The 16,495-nt window shown below is 37.1% G+C and overlaps 1 protein-coding gene across 1 annotated transcript in view; it reads left to right on the top strand.

The window, feature by feature from the left end:
* Nucleotides 1-16,495, top strand: part of LOC123799284 (uncharacterized) — a 182,402-nt gene that overhangs the window by 12,784 nt on the left and 153,123 nt on the right. Inside the window, exons 2-3 of the mRNA XM_087861961.1 lie at nucleotides 697-847; nucleotides 13,714-13,869. The gene's annotated coding sequence lies outside the window, so the exon portion shown is untranslated. The remainder of the gene's footprint in view (nucleotides 1-696; nucleotides 848-13,713; nucleotides 13,870-16,495) is intronic.

Below are 16,495 nucleotides of genomic sequence, written 5' to 3'. Positions count from 1 at the left end.
GTACTCCTCTAGTACCCACTTGGAATAATTTTGAAGCCGTTAGCTAAAAAAATGTATTTAATATAGCTGAACTTGGTATTAGGAATGAGGGTTACAAAAATGAGTAAGATGTAATTGACCAAGAAATTGCTACTTTGGTTACCAATAGAAGGTTATTGATTCAAAAAATGATCTAATGTAATAATTTTAGGAAAAGTAATAAGGCCATTATGTACAGAAGAGACTGAAGTTTTGAGAGAGAGAGAGAAAGAGAGGGAATAATTAGGAATCTATGGTAGTCATGCTGATCCAAAGGTATCAATAACTAGCCCACTAGGATGTGTGAAAGGACATCGGAAAAGAGAAATAATACATGAGACAGTAAGATGGAAGGAGCATTGGCAACATTTTTTCTAATAGGTATTGTGCATAAAAATAATACAATGGGAAGCTATTCTGAAGCCTCACAGTTAGGGATAGTATTTGTTCATTCTGAAAACAAAACCTATCAATATTTAATCCACATAACTGTATATGCTTCCATTGGGTTAGATGAAAAGAATCATGAATATTCAAAAACAAACAACCCTCTCACACTATAACAATACTAAAATTCATCAAATGGATTTCTAGATAGTCACATTAAACATAACTTTTAGGAAACAGCCTGATTGTAATTATTAAGAGATGATGAGAATTCTGTTACTGTTTTGTCAGAAAAAGGAGATCTATCTTGAAGAAAATAAGATACTGGAAAACATGGAATGGAAATTATTACTCCTAAACAGGAAGACTACCCATGTTGCAACTATTAGAGAACCATTTTGATGCTTCATGGCTTCAACGGATTACTGACTCTGCTGTAATGGTACATAAATCTTGAAAATACACAGAACTTGAAATTTGATGCTATTATTATGAGCTTGTTTAAATGACAAAGTTTCACTTTGACATTTAAATAAAACCTCTGATATGCAATTTGCTTAAGATATACTTTGTTGCATATTAACTACTATAATATAAACTTCTACTGTAGCAATGGAATATAAGGTATAAAGACAGTCCTGCACAATGGAAGTAAACTGATTCCTTTAAGGTTAAATGTAAACTGCTTGGAGAAAAAAAAAAAAAAAGGAAAAGGACATATTAACAGAAAGCCCTAAGGTGGTCTGGGAAGATTTATCACAAAACAGTGTTTCATAGAGCAAATCATATAGTGATGCTGCTGATGTTATTAAGCACTGAACTAAGATTCCTAAATAGAGATTAAATGTTTGTGATACAAAAAGTAAATTACATATTTACAATTGTGGATATATAAAAAAAACAGTGTTGAAAAAAATGCTTCTGGAAGAATCAGGGCTTGCCAAAGATCAAAACTAATTCTAGAGTTTTCATCAGTGACAGATATGTGGGAGTTTGTTTTGAAGTAACAGAGTAATCATAATGGGGAAGATAGATCCAGGAGAAATAAAAGAATTCCTAAGGTAAAATCATGGAAAATCACAATAACTGTTTACTAAGAACCAATATTCTAAGTATTAAATTCCTGGATATTGCTCATCTGGAAAGAGAATATAGGACATTATTTTTATGCCTACACAAATGTTTGTAGTATAACTTCATCCCAAACAATGTTAGCACCTTGAACATTTGTTGTTTATAATGTCACGTAATTTGCTTATGAATTTACATTGCCCCTTGGGAGTAATCTAAAATGAAGCACCATTCCTGAATAGTTAAGATATCATGTATCATACTTGGGGAAGGTATAAGCGAACCCAGTCTAGAAACAGTGAAAGAATGTGGGAAATGAAGCCAGAAGTGAATAATCCCACTTGGAAGAGAGTTCATGAAGAATTATTGACAAACTTGGGGTTTGGTAAATGCAGAACATATTGGACTAAATGATTTCTTATTTCACTCTTAACTCCAGAATCCTGTGATTTTAAGCATCAAAAGATAGGAATCTTTTTTTGTGGTGAAAACTCTGATTTTTTATTAAGTTGTGATGTTAGCTGCTCTAATACTTAAACACCAAATTTCAGTGACCTAACATAGTGTGTTTATTTCTTATTCTTTCAACAGTCCCATTTCAGTAGCCCTGGTTTGGAGGCCTTCCAAGTATTTCTTGGGGGAGCCCAGACTCTACCCTATTCTAAGTCCTCCAAGACCTCTTCGATCGGGTAGCACATCAAAGACCTTACACGGCAAGGGTTTTGTTGTTGTTGTTGTTGTTGTTTTTGCGTCAGGCTTGTGGCTTATGTCATTCATGCCCATATTTCATTGGCTTGGGAAAAGATACAAGTTTGTGGGCATGTAGATGGTGTCTACCCTACTTTTTGAGTTAAGCAACAATTTTAGAGAGTATGGAATTACGGCCTTAAGTAAGAAAATTTCACAAAAAAAGATCTAGCAAATTTCCCTTGGCCTGTATTGTTGACTCCTTTGTTAAAAGTACTTTTTATTTCTCCTTCATAACCACTGGCTGGTAACAAGATTAGGAGAATATTTCTTTTAGAACAAGTTTCACACAATCCATCTGGTAGACAGCGGTGAGAGAACCTGGATATGGTGGTCTGAAGATGTAACAAAGATACCAATAGGAACTGTCTCTTCCTTGCCTACTGCATTCCCATATGCTCAATTTGTTTTATTTTGTGTCATCCAAAATGCAGATCTCAAATCTTCCACATGAAAATTGACTCAGGCTGAAATATTAGTGAGAAATCTGGGCTTCATTTGAGCTATTGTAGTGGACAACAAAGAATGGCTTTCATGCCACAGTTCATATTCTTGCTAGACATCACTGATTTTGTAAGTTCTTTCTTAGGTATCATGCCCATAGAGGTTTATTCTCTCTGGCCCTTCTCTCATATATCCATCAACTTAGCTCACTTTTCTTCCCTTCTCAAATATTCCCCAAAAGCTCAAACTCCTCTGCTTCTATTATGAAGAGTTGCTTTTCCCTTCCTTGTAAGTGTTCATCCCAGCTAATACCCACTCGAAGGACCCCAGCTCCTTCCCTTGCCTTTAAGAAAAGTATTTTCCAAATAAAAATAGCTTTCTCTCAATGAAAGGAATTTTCATATTTGCTCCAAAGATAATAAAAATCTCTCCACATTTACAACCAGTCTGTGTTTTGTAAAAACTGAACTTGAACCGATTATGTTTTGGTGAACAATTGAGGACCAAAGGATTGTAATGTCTGGGGCTGAGCATGGCCTTGAATAAAAGAGAATTCGTTGACTAGAATTAACCTGTCCACCACCACTTGGTGTTGCAGCATGGCTCTGGGACAATTCATATAGAGGGATGCCCTTCAAAGACATTAGAGGGTCAAAAGTGGTTTCAGCAGTCCCTTGAACTTTTCAGTCAATGAGTGACCTGAGGGAAATGACAGGCAACATAATAAAACACTGAATCTTGGTTCAGGAATCCACATTGCATATGGTGCCATGTGGGTGCCCTGGAGTTCTTTCAATCTTACTAGGTACAAAAGTGAACTGCTTGTTGGCAGGGAGTAACATTTATGAAGTTGGAAGATGCTCCGGGGAAGGACTTTCTTCAATTAATCTTTTCAGACACAGCATCGACTTCCTAAGACATAAAATTTGATATCCAAACATTGGAAGAATAGAGTTCATGAATATTTATGCCTAAGCATGGATTCTGCTGAGAGCTGTGGCTCGTTAGTGTGGGCATGTCTTTAGTTGGTACCATAATCCCATCCCTGGGGTATGCTATGACCCACAGATTAAGGTAGAACCCGGTAGACATAACTCCTGTTCTGTTATTGCATGTGCATATCCGGGAATAGGTGGATTTTCTCAGAGCATTTGTAAATCCAGGTCATGGTAGATTCCCAAACATTAGAAATCACATCTGTTGTGGTCTAGGATGACAAGCCCAGACTGAACATGCCTAAGTGCTGCTCTACTCAAGGTAGAAACTGTTGAGAACATATCACAGGAATTCTTTATTTGTGGGTCATAGCACACATAGCCTGTCTCATAGAAGATGCTATATAATGTTAGCTAATGTAGGAGACAAAGCTAGCTTTTAGTAATATACATTCTTCTCCCCTTCCTGACACATGGAAGACTACTCCTCAGCTCCCTCACTGTTTCATACAGCTGTGCCACTAGACTTGATGCATGATATGTGACCAGAAGTGAGGCATATCATTTTTCAGGCAGAGTTAGTGAGAAGGCCATTCGTGATTCTTCATCTTTCTTTCCCTCCCGGTCATGAAGGAGGCCTCAGGTTGAGTGAAAGAGGCAAGACATCAAAGCAGTCTGGAGCACTGGAAAGTCTGTGTAACATAGCCGCCCCAGAACAACTCTTGAACCCACAGTGAACTTTGTATAAAAGGAGAAATTAACTTTTATTTGAGACGTTGTTTCCTCTTTCTTTTCTTTTCTTTCCTTATAGCTGCATAACATAGACTTTCCTGACCAATACAGCTATTATTTTTATTATTTCTGAAAATGCTCTTATTTAACAAGTGCTTAATTTTTTTGGAATGCTGTTTTACAATAAGGAATTTATAATTTGGAGTAATCATTGATTTTTCTTTTTTTATATGTTCACACCCAGTTACCAACTCTTTTAGAATTCTCCTTCAAAAGATATCCCAATTCCAAATTTTTTTCACTGTTTTTAAACCATCTTAATCTTTTATCTGGATTACTACAATAACCTTTTTTTCCCAGATAAAGGAAATTTATCAAGTTTTTAATTTCAATTTCAGTATAGTTAACATACAGTATTATATTAGTTTCAGATGTACAGTATTGTAATTCAACAATATTCTACAGAAAATTCCATATATTACTCAGTGCTCATCATGATAAGTGTACTCCTAATCTCCTTCACCTATTTCATCCATCCGCTCCCCACCACCCTTCTGGTAACCATCAGTTTATTCTCTATTGCTGAGTCTTTTGGGGGGGTTGTCTCTCTCTTTTTTTCCCTTTGTTCGTTTGTTTTATTTCTTAAATTCCACATATAAGTGAAATCATATGGTATTTGTCTTTCTCTGATTGACTTATTTTGCTTTGCGTTGTACTCTCTAGCTCTGTCCATGTTGCTGCAAATGATGAGATTTCATTGTTTTGTGGCTGAATAATATTCCAGTGTGTGTGTGTGTGTGTGTGTGTGTGTGTGTGTGTGTGTGTAGATATATATATACCATATCTTCTCTATCCATTCATCGATCAATGGACACTTGGGCTATTTCCATAATTTGGCTATCACTACAATAGCTTCTTAACTTATCTTCTGCATTCTCCCTGCCTCCCTGAAATCTCTCAGCACCCCCACCCCTACTTTCAATGCTAAACACAGCAGCTAGGGATCCTTCTAAAGGTGAGTTGGATTGTGTCACTTCTTCTTTCCAAACTTCCAAAAGCTTTCCATTTCACTTAATATAATAGTTAAAATCTTTACAATTGTCTGCAAGCCCTACCAATAGCTTTTTGGTGAGGTCTATTTTGAGCATCCTGTTTAAAATTTAAAACTACCTTCTGAGTTCCCACACATCCCCCACCTTTTCTATCTCCCTTCCCTGCTTCATTTTGAGCCCTTGTCACTAGTTGAAAAACTTAGTCATTAATTACTTAATTTTATTATTGTCTATCTCCCTCTACTGTAATATAAACTCCATAGGGTTACGTTGTTTATTGCTGTATTTCCAGCATCTAGAATAGTGCCAGGCATATTTAGCACTCAATAAATATTTTTTAAATGAAGAAATAAAGATTTCTCTCCAGTTACAGCAAAGTAATTGCATTTCCATATTCATTATAAATGAAGAGGGATATGTAATTACTTAAAAAGTGTATGTCCTTGGTTGTTAGAAAAAGGGGCAACTTAAAAACATGTGCCATTAGGAGTGCAGATTAAGTTTCATAATTAATTATCATTGTAGAACCTCATAATGTGTTTTATATTCTTTTGGGATCTATAAGTAGAGAGAGGAGTTTTATTATAATTTTTTGAGGCATAATTTGTCACATAAAACTGCTCTAATGAGAAGAGTTATAGATTTTTATTTAAAGCTTTAATCCGTCGTTCTGCTGAAATGTTAAATATATCACCGTTCCTGGTAATATAAATTAAATGAGATAAGGAAGATGCTTTCTAACGGGACACAGGTAAGTTATGACAGGAGTTTACATGGACTTTTAAAAATTTGTTTATATTTAATTAAATACAAGAATAATTCAGATTTTCCGTGAGGCATACAATTTTTCCCTTAGTCGCTTGTTATTGTAATTAAAACGTCCTGTTACACCTGCTATGAGAAAGCCAATCCATGAAAAAAATCAAGCTTATAAATACTAAACAAATAAAAGAGATTTGATAGCATTATGTCAGAATTCTTAATTTTGAACACTGAATTTAATATTACGTCCTTCTCATCTCTTAGTTTTCTAAAATGTGTTAGGACATCAAAAAGAGATGAGTGAGTAACTGCTTCTTTAGCTACACAGTTTTCCCAGTAAAATCGGAGTCTGTTGAAAGTCCCTGGTGGGTGAGCACATCCATTATGCATTTCATAAAAACTTGCAATTAAATAATATAATTTGGGGTAGAAAAAAAAAGGAAGAAACTCTGAGTACTGCATCTTTGATAAAAACTTGATGAACTCCAATAGTAGTGTAAATTTGTGCTAGAAATCATGTTGTAAACTTCAGTTTATATTACATAACTCTTTCACTATTTCCTATAGACTATCACTAGAATTTGGGTTCAACATAACAACTGTTGTGTAATATTGTTGAAATATTTTATTGAATGAAAATATTATTAAATAACAAAAGTTAAGTGCAAAAAAAAAAAAAAAAAGACTTCCAAAAGTCCTATGTAGCTTTTTAAGGTTATTTCTAAAATTATGGTTTATTTGTACTCTGAGAAGGCTATGTGGTCATTTACCTGTTTGTCACACTCTCCCTATATATTATTTCCTAGGTACTACAGAATATCCTCTGGTAATGTGATGCCATTTCTTTTCCCCTGGAAATAAAATAATAAAATCCCATGAAACAACTACAAAAATGCATTCAGTTACAAATTTCAAAAACCTTAATAGTAGCCATCTTACTCCATGCAGCTGGGACCCAAAGATGACCCAGAATTGTTTGGATCACACCAAAAAAGTCAATTTAAGATTAGGAAAACATTAAAAAAATGGCATGGACATATCTTAAACATTTTATCTTAATACATGCATGTCCATTAATTCATGAATTTTCTTTTGAGTACAAGTCTGCTTTGTCTTCTTTCTGGCATGAAAGAATACTCAAAATGTCATGATAGGATACACGAATTGCATCATTTTGGATTTCTAGTTTCTGTTTCTTTAAAGTGAAATAGGAGTTAATGACACTTATAAAGCAATTTGAGTGCAGCCTCTTTTGATTTTTTAAGACTTATCCCCCAATTTTTACAGTTGCCTTGAACACTCTAATTTGAGAGCAACCTTTTAAAAATGACTCACTTTTATTGAGTTTTTACAAAGCATTAAATTTAGTATTTATAGATAAAAACTGTCCTTTTACATTCATATTTCTTTTACTTTGAATTTTACTGTTACATTTTGACATTTATTTATCATATAATAAAATGAAAAATGTGTATTATAGTTTATTAAAGTAGTATTTATAATTTTATAAAAATAAGTATTTTATTAAATACTGATTATTGATAAGCACAACTCACTTAAATAAGTTGGGGAACATGTATATAACTCTTAGAGAGCTTACAACTCATCTAGGAGAGAAGAATCAGAGGCACTAGAAAGGAGCCTCAATGCAAGATTCATCAAACCATGGACTTCCGCCAGAGGGAGCGAGGAGTTGAGTGTCAGTTAAGAGAGCTACTGCTGGGACTGACTTTATAGAATACTATACAGGTTTTATATATCAGCTCCATTCCTATATTTACTACTTTTGAATATCTGACACCCACAGCAACTAATATTTCCAGAGTGATATTAGTACATTTAATTAATATTAAATAAAATTATTCTAGTTCTTGGCAGATGGTCAATACCGTGACTCCCAGTTTTGTATTATGCTTACGCAACTTTGATTTCCTTTTGTTCTGTGTTTACATCCTTACACATTTTCCTAATGCCCATCTGTCACTCCTGGCCAATTTCTCATAAGCTCACATACTAATCTGGCCTCTTGATTGCATAAAGATGGTAAGAAGAGGTTAGGAAGAACTCCCCCAGGCAAAAGTATATCACAAGCAAAAAAAAATGTTCTTCCTGAAGACCAAGAACAGCAAGCCCAGATAACCTCTTTGGCTGCTTTCCCCATACAGTCTTTAAAAAGGCAAAGGAAGGGACACCTGGGTGGCTCAGTCAGTTAAACCTTCCGCTCAGGTCATGATCTCAGGGTCCTGGGATTGAGTACCACATTGGGCTCCTTGCTCAGTGAGGAGCCTACTTCTCCTTCTGCCTGCCCCTCCCCCTGCTTGTGCTCACTCACGCTCTCTCTGACAAACAAATAAATAAAATCTTTAAAAAAAAAAAGGCAAAGGAAGTTGGCATATTGAATTTAAATGAAGAAAATTAAATAAAAAGGCGAAGGAGAAATCAGAAAACGGGAAACCATCTTCCCAATGAGGAAGAGCCCTGGGGCCATCTGTCACTTATCCATAACAGAGGCAAGTTTCCCAGAGGGAAAGCCATACATAATACTGTATGTATTCATGGGACTTGAAATGGTGTTTCTCAAAGGAAAGGGTCGTTATGTCTTTGGGGCAGGTAGGGGGAGGGAAGCTGGACAGTCAGGACCCCAGGCCAGTTACCTCAGGCTGTAACATAAACTGAAACCAGTTGAGAAAGTACTGCTTTAGTCTTTTCATTTGTCACATTAAAAACTCCAATCACCAGCATTGCTACCTACTTTTGTTTTTATCTTGTTCTCTTTTGGATGTGAAGTAAAGCAAGAAATACCTTGAGTTCCCTCAGGTGTATAGCCCATAGTAGCCCATATTTTATTCTCCTCCTGTTGACCCAAGACTCAAGCCTTGGGGTGCTGCTGTTCCTTTCAAGGGAGATTGCAGTATATCGGAAATGCCCATAACTGCACATAATCCCCACCTACAGCTCCTTTGCACCACTGGACATGGGCCATTCCCCTCCCCAGTGCCTGGAGTTTCCCTGAGAAACATCTGAAATAGGAAGGGACAAGGCTTTAACTGAGAAACATCTGAAATAGGAAAGGACAAGGCTTTAACTGAGAAACATCTGAAATAGGAAGGGACAAGGCTTTAACTGAGAAACATCTGAAATAGGAAGGGACAAGGCTTTAACTAATAACATGGATGTTTTGTAAACTGTATGCGTGGCTGACTGAGTGTTTAGGGTAATCTGACCCAAAGAATTTTTTATATTTGGCTAGCAGTTTTGATAATACTGAATTTGAATGTTTTTTTTTTTTTTTTTTTTTTTGCTAGGCTTGCTTACTATAATTTGCAAAAGGCAACTCCTTCTTCCAGATTCTATTATTCCCTATTTTATTTCGCTCTTACCTCATCTCCCAGTATACCTTATACAGGTATTTGTGAAACTTCCCTGTCCTCTACAAGCATTTGGGCTTGCTGCTTCCTATTGCTGTCTGCAGTAGGCAAAGCAGTCCTCTTCTATTCCTGTCCTTATTTTAAAGTATATTCATCAGACATACTTAGCCCAAGTTCCAGAGGGTCAACAGGAATATGAAATTATTACAGCAGCTGCTTCCACCCACAAAATTTAGAAAAACAGAAAACATTCTGGAATTAAACATGATCAGTGCAGCAGGTATACCGTAAGCTAGTATTTCTCAAAAGTATGGTCAGAGGACCTCTTGTATCAGAATCTTCTAGGGAACTGGTGGAAAATACAGATTCCTTGTTTGCATCTCTATTATAAGAGTTGAAATCTTCCTGGGGGGGTTGGGGCAAGAGTGGCATTTTCTTATGTTTCCCAATTGGTTTTTAAGCAAACTAAATTAGAACCCTTGGTTAAGTGCTACTTAGCACATACACACCAAAAGAGCAATACCCCCAGAACCAATATACGTCACTGTCTAGATGAGCAGTGTCCAGTGAAAAAGTGATGCAAGCTACATATGTAATTTTCAGTTTTCTAGCAGTTAGATTGAAAAGGTAGAAAGAAACAGATGAAACTAATTTTAGTAATGTATTTATTTAAACCACTTGCTCAAAATGCTATCTTTCAACATGTGACTAATATAAAAATTAATGAGATAAGTTCTTTTTTTGTATTAAGTTTTGAAATTCAGTAGATATTTTGTATCTAAGGAAACTCTCAACTTGGACTAGCCTCATTTCCAGCGGTCAGTAGCCACACGCGGTCAGTGCCTACTAGATGGGAAGCAGCAGGTCTCGACTCGCATTGCTGTTACCAGCCATAGGCCAAAAGAGTATTGGTATTTTCTGGAGTGAGGGATGAGACAGAAGAAAAATTAAATAATAAAATAAAGTTTAAAAATAAGTATAATAATATATAAAATTAAGTCAATTAAAAATAAAACAAAATAAAATCAAATATAAAGGCTTTTCGGTTCCAAACTCACCAAGAGACCAAGTAATTGCTGTCGCTTCTTCAGGAGCCAAGTCCAGGGACTGCGAGGTTTAGCATGTTCAGGCCACAGGCTTCCCTGAGATCCTCCTCTTCTTTCTTTTTCTGAATTATTATGTTATCGCCTAGGGTTCTTGTTGTTTTGGTCCACCATCCTGAGGGTGGCCTCTGCTCAATAACGAAGAGCCCACTTTGTAAACTGCCTTAACGCTAGTAGAACCCCAGCTTCGTTGGCTCGTCTCACTGGTGCCACAGTTCTAAGTGCTTCCCAGCACCCTAGGCACAGCAGCTCATTAAGAAGGCCCTCTGCCACGTCTCACTCATTCCCCAAATCCATTCTGTGAGCGTTGAAATTGCGCCGTCTGGATTATTCTCCCTGTAGTGATGTCATCATTCTTTTCTGCCTCCTGTTCCTGGTCCGGCAGGGGTTGCTCTATTTTCTCTGGAGTTACATACTACTCTTTCTGCCCTGGCTGAAGGATAGGATGAAGAGGTAAATGGCGTGGAGAACACAGAGCACTGCAGCAATGTGATTGGCATTGCAAAGTCCGAAGTTTACATACTGGGGCTCTGCCTTGGGGCTATCCTGATACTCTAGAACTGAATCTTTGTCTTCACCAAGTCCGTGGTCCACTTATTTGATCCTGTCTTGGTGCAATACCCGTGTTCTTCTTGTGGGGATTTGCCCATAAATAATGCAACAGCCCTTCAAGTTTGGGGTTCTTGAGTGACCTGACCTCCCAAACTTTAGCTATGTACTCAATTTGGTCATCTTAACTACACCAGATGTTGGTGACCAGAATTTTAAACTCGGAATTACAGGTTATTAGTTTGGGCTTTGGCCAGTCAGGACCATGTGAGCCTCCAGAGATTTCTCTTGTATAGGTTAGAGGCAGACTGAGAGGCCATTTTCCGAGACCTGTACCCTAAACTTGAACCCTCAAATTATACTACTTGAGTGGACCTAAGTGCAAGAAAACATGAATACAAGGAAAAAATGAATCATAGAAACAAAAGGAATTTCTTTCAGAGGCCTAAACTTGAGTTGGTATAAACCTAACCTCCTAAACTTTCTTAGGGCTGCAGTTATGGTGTAGTTCATCTGGGGAATGAGAGCTGTATGAGAAGGACTCTTCCAATCACTATGCCACATTAAAGGTTAGCTGTCCGCATATGCAGGCTCAAAGAATACCAGGCCACTGACGGAGCTTTAAAACTGGTCATCACTCAAAAAATGTCACCTAAGAAAGAAAAACTCAGTGAAAAATACGGAGACATCCAGGACAGCTTCTGAATATCTTTCTAGATGGTGGTACCAGTATCCAAGATAAACAATGAAAGAGAAAGCCATTCTGTGGAAGCATGTGATGAGTTCAGTCTTGGCAGGTAGTGTTTGAGTCCTGTGTGATATCCAGGGACAAATGGGTAGTAGGCAGTTGGATATACTGATCTGAAGCTTAAATTACAGGGTTCTGGGGTAGGGATAAAGATGGGTGAGGCAGAAGAAAAAGGGTCGTCGTTAAAAGTTGAAGGGTTAACTAGTGCAGAAAAGGAAAGGGGTGTGGGTATTGCTATGATGGTTCTGATGTAAAACTCCTCATTAGCTCTTCTTATGCCCAGGCAGATGTCCTCCTTGACTTTTAGTGTCTTTTTTAGGAATAGTTCTCATAATGGAGTTGAGAACATATTCATCACAATATTTGAAATGCCTATTAAAAAATTAAAATTTCTAGGCCCCTTCCAGACCTGTCGTATTATAATATCTCAAACTATTATGTAAGAATCTCTGGCTTGGGGGCACCTGGTGGCGCAGGGGGTTAAGTGTCTGCCTTCAGCTCAGGTCATGGTCCCAGGGTCCTGGGGTGGAGCCCTTCATCTGGCTTCCTGCTCAGCAGGGTGTCTGCTTCTCTCTCTTCCTGTGCCCCTCCACCTCCCCCTGCTGTTCTCTCTCTCTTGCTCCTGTGTTCTCTCTTGCTCCTGCTCTTTCTATCTCACTCGTGCTCTGTCTCTCAAATAAATAAATAAAATCTTAAAAAAAAAAAAAAAGAATCTCTGGCTTGATAACTATGGTTCCACTGAAGGTAACAATTGATGTAACCAAGTTTAGTGTATGTATCAGTTGCCTGGATGCTTGTTAAGAATACAGATTCAGCAGGTCTAGGAAAAGGCCAAGAGATTTGCATTTTTATTCAACATGCCATAACTGTGATCACCTGATTCCACTTTGAGAAATAATATTAAGTATTTGTCTTATCTGAGTGATCCCAAGATAGGTATAGAACAGGGTTTCTTTTTTGTTTTATTTTGTTTTTTTTAAGTATAATTAACATACAATGTTATATTATTTTCTGGTGTACAGCATATTGATTTGACAATTCTATATATTACTCAGTATTTACCGTGGTTAAGTGTAGCCACTATCTATCACCAATATTACATTATTTTTACAATATTACTGACTACATTTCTTATGCTGTACTTTTTATCTCTGTGTCTTATTTATTTCTTAATTGGACTTTTGTACCTCTTAATCCTCTTTATCTATTTTGCCCATCCCCCTACCCACCTCGTCTCTGGGCAAACGACAGTTTGTTCTCTATATTGAAGAGTCTGTTTTTGTTATTTGTTCATTTTTTTTTTTATTACAGGTGTAAGTGAAATCATACGGCATTTGTCTTTCTCTGCCTGACTTATTTCACTTCAGATAATACCCTTTTAGTGTATCCATGTTGGCGCAAATAACAAGATGTCATCCTTTTTTATGGCTGCATAATATTCCATTGTATATACACACCACATCTTCTTTATTCATTCAGCTATTGATGGACACTTAGGTTGCTTCCATATCTTGGCTACTGTAAATAAGTAATGCTGCAGTAAACATAAGGGTGCACATACCTTTTTGAATTAGTATTTTTGTTTTCTGTGGGTAAATATCCAGTAGCAGAATTACTGGGTCATATGATATTTCTATTTTTAATTTTTTTGAGGAAACTCCATACTGTTTTCCACAGTGGCTGTACCAGTTTGCATTCCCACCAACAGTGCACAAGGCTTTCCTTTTCTCCACATCCTCACCAATATTTGTTATTTCTTTTTTTTTTTTTTAAAGATTTTATTTATTTATTTGACAGAGAGAAAGACAGCCAGCAAGAGAGGGAATACAACCAGGGAGAGTGGGAGAGGAAGAAGCAGGCTCCCAGCGGGGGAGTCTGATGCGGGGCTCAATCCCAAGGATCCAGGATCACGCCCTGAGCCGAAGGCAGACGCTTAACGACTGAACCACCCAGGTGCCCCTGTTATTTCTTTTCTTTTCTTTTTGATATTAGCCATAGAACAGAGTGCCTTTTTTTTTTTTTTAAGATGTTGTATATTTATTTGGCAGAGGGAGAGAGAGAGAGAGAGAGAGAGAGAGAGAGAGAGAGAGAGAGAACACAAGCAGAGGGAACAGCAAGCAGAATTAGAAGCAGGCTCCCTGCTAAGCAGGGAGTCCAATGTAGGGCTTGATCCCAGGACCCTAGGATCATGACCTGAGACAAAGGCAGATGCTTAGCTGACTGAGCCACCCAGGAGCCCCCTAGACAGAATTTCTTAACCTGAAATTCAAATACCCCCAAGGAACCCATGATTAGAATTTAGGGTGTCCACAAACTTGGATGGGAAAAAAATACATTTTTATTTTCAGTGACTTCCAACTAAAGCTTAGCATTAAAAAAAATTGTGAATGCAAGCAAGGAGCCATAGAAATAAGAGTGGTTCCTCTAACTTTATCATCAGTAGAAAACATGTATTTTCATATCACATTAGAACTGTTGCAAATGTCTTGAAATATTGTTTACAACCATCACTACTCTGAAATTATGGTAGTTATTAGATTGCCACTAGATCTCATTTGATGAAGAAGAATACATATTACTCTAAAATTAGATTAAAAAATTTTTGGGGGCGCCTGGGTGGCACAGCGGTTAAAGCGTCTGCCTTCGGCTCAGGGCGTGATCCCGGCGTTCTGGGATCGAGCCCCACATCAGGCTCCTCCGCTATGAGCCTGCTTCTTCCTCTCCCACTCCCCCTGCTTGTGTTCCCTCTCTCGCTGGCTGTCTCTATCTCTGTCAAATAAATAAATAAAATCTTTAAAAAAAAATTTTTGATAACTATGACTCAACAAAGTTGGGTTCTTTCATAATTTTACATATTTTTAATGCATTTAAAAATTATTATGAGAGGAATTCTATGGTTATATTAAAATGTGAAAAAGTCTGTGGCACAAAAAAGTTAAGGACCTTGGTGTAGGGAAGTTTCCTTATTGAGACATTGTAGAGGTGTATTGCTCAATTCTGTGAAGAAAAAAAGTGCACAAGTACTTACTCATCAAGAAATTCTTGTCCCAGCCCCGACTCCTCATTCCTGAGTTAGTTGTCACTTTAGTATTTCTTCTCATTGTCTACACATCTCCTCTGATTTGTTTATTACTCCTTAATGATTGAATGGCTGTGTTTTCCATCAAGAATAGCAAATTTAAACACAGATCTCAAGCCCATTATGAACATTAATTAATGCCTGACATCTCTTAATTAGGTAGGTAAAAACTACAATCATTTCATAGTTGGGAAAATCGGGTCCAGGCAAGTTTGGTGACTTGTTCTTAGGCCATCCAAGGAATTGCTGCTAATTTCCAGAATCATTGATTATTCTCACATGCAAACAGGTTTTTTTCCCCATCATATACCAATCTGTTGCAGAAACAAGCAACGTATTTTGCAAAATATTTCATCGATATAGGTATGGAAATAATCTTTCTTAAGGTAGAAACATTTGGTGGTATCAATAGTCATACTACTCCAATACCAATAATTTATTTGCTGGGTTGTTCTCTGAAAAATAATAGATGTCCTGGTAGGAGGGAAGAAGCCCCAACCCAAAATAAACCATTAAGAACTACTATCCATTTTGAAATAAAACAATTTGTTTCTTCTTCTGTTTAGAAGTTTAGCAGTAAGAGAAACAGAGGGCAACAAAATGAACATGAGTCAACAAAATGCATTGACTTGGGGATGCCTGGGTGGCTCAGTCAGTTAAGCATCCAACTCTTGGTTGTGGCACAGGTCTGGTACTCACGGGTCCTGAGATTGAGCCCCACATTAGGCTCTGTGCTCACAGGGAATTTGCTTGAAGATTCTCTCCCTCTGCCCCTCCCCAACCCCCTCTCAAATAAACAAATAAATCTTTAAATAAAATGCACTGACTTAACTTTTGCTCTTAAGACACCACACACAATCAGTGAGTAAAGACATTTTTTGGTCTTTTCGTGGTCAATTCGTTTCTTATGGATTCATGTTGCCTTGATCAATGGTGTTTGTGTGTCCGATCTTAATCTAACTTTTTTGTTGTTTGACTAGTCCTTCTGGTTTGACAGCATACTGTAAAAAATTCGAAAATTCTTTGTGAATCATCTTTTAAGTGATATTTACTTTTATCTTTTGCTTTGCTAAATTCCTACTGGCCTGGCAAGGAAGTGAAACAGAGGACATACAAGCAAAAATGGAGGAATTTTCTCCTTATAGAAAAATTCCCATTAGTATATGGAGAGGGAATGAGGTAAATCTAAAATCTTTATTAAACAAACACCATGGTGACAGTTATCAGAGGCAAAAAACATTGAAGGATGCTAAAATTAGTGGGCAAAAGTTTGAGAAACAGGATATTTGCATGGTCTTAAACTACCTCCCCTAAGACATTTATTAATGACAAGGGAAAGGGAATGATCACATAGAGAAACTTGGCAGATACCAAGCACTACGTCTCCTGGTATGCACTAAGAAGGGCACAATGCCATTTCTGTCCTGTTCCTGCCCAAAATGTAAAACCTTGATCTAAACATGAGGATGCATCAGAAAAAACCAAATTGAGGGATATCTG

This window comes from Ursus americanus, chromosome 5 (genome assembly GCF_024610735.1).
Source record: "Ursus americanus isolate L20-20 chromosome 5, mUrsAme1.1.p, whole genome shotgun sequence".
NCBI lineage: Eukaryota > Metazoa > Chordata > Mammalia > Carnivora > Ursidae > Ursus > Ursus americanus.
This window is presented reverse-complemented; position numbering and strand designations above follow the sequence as displayed.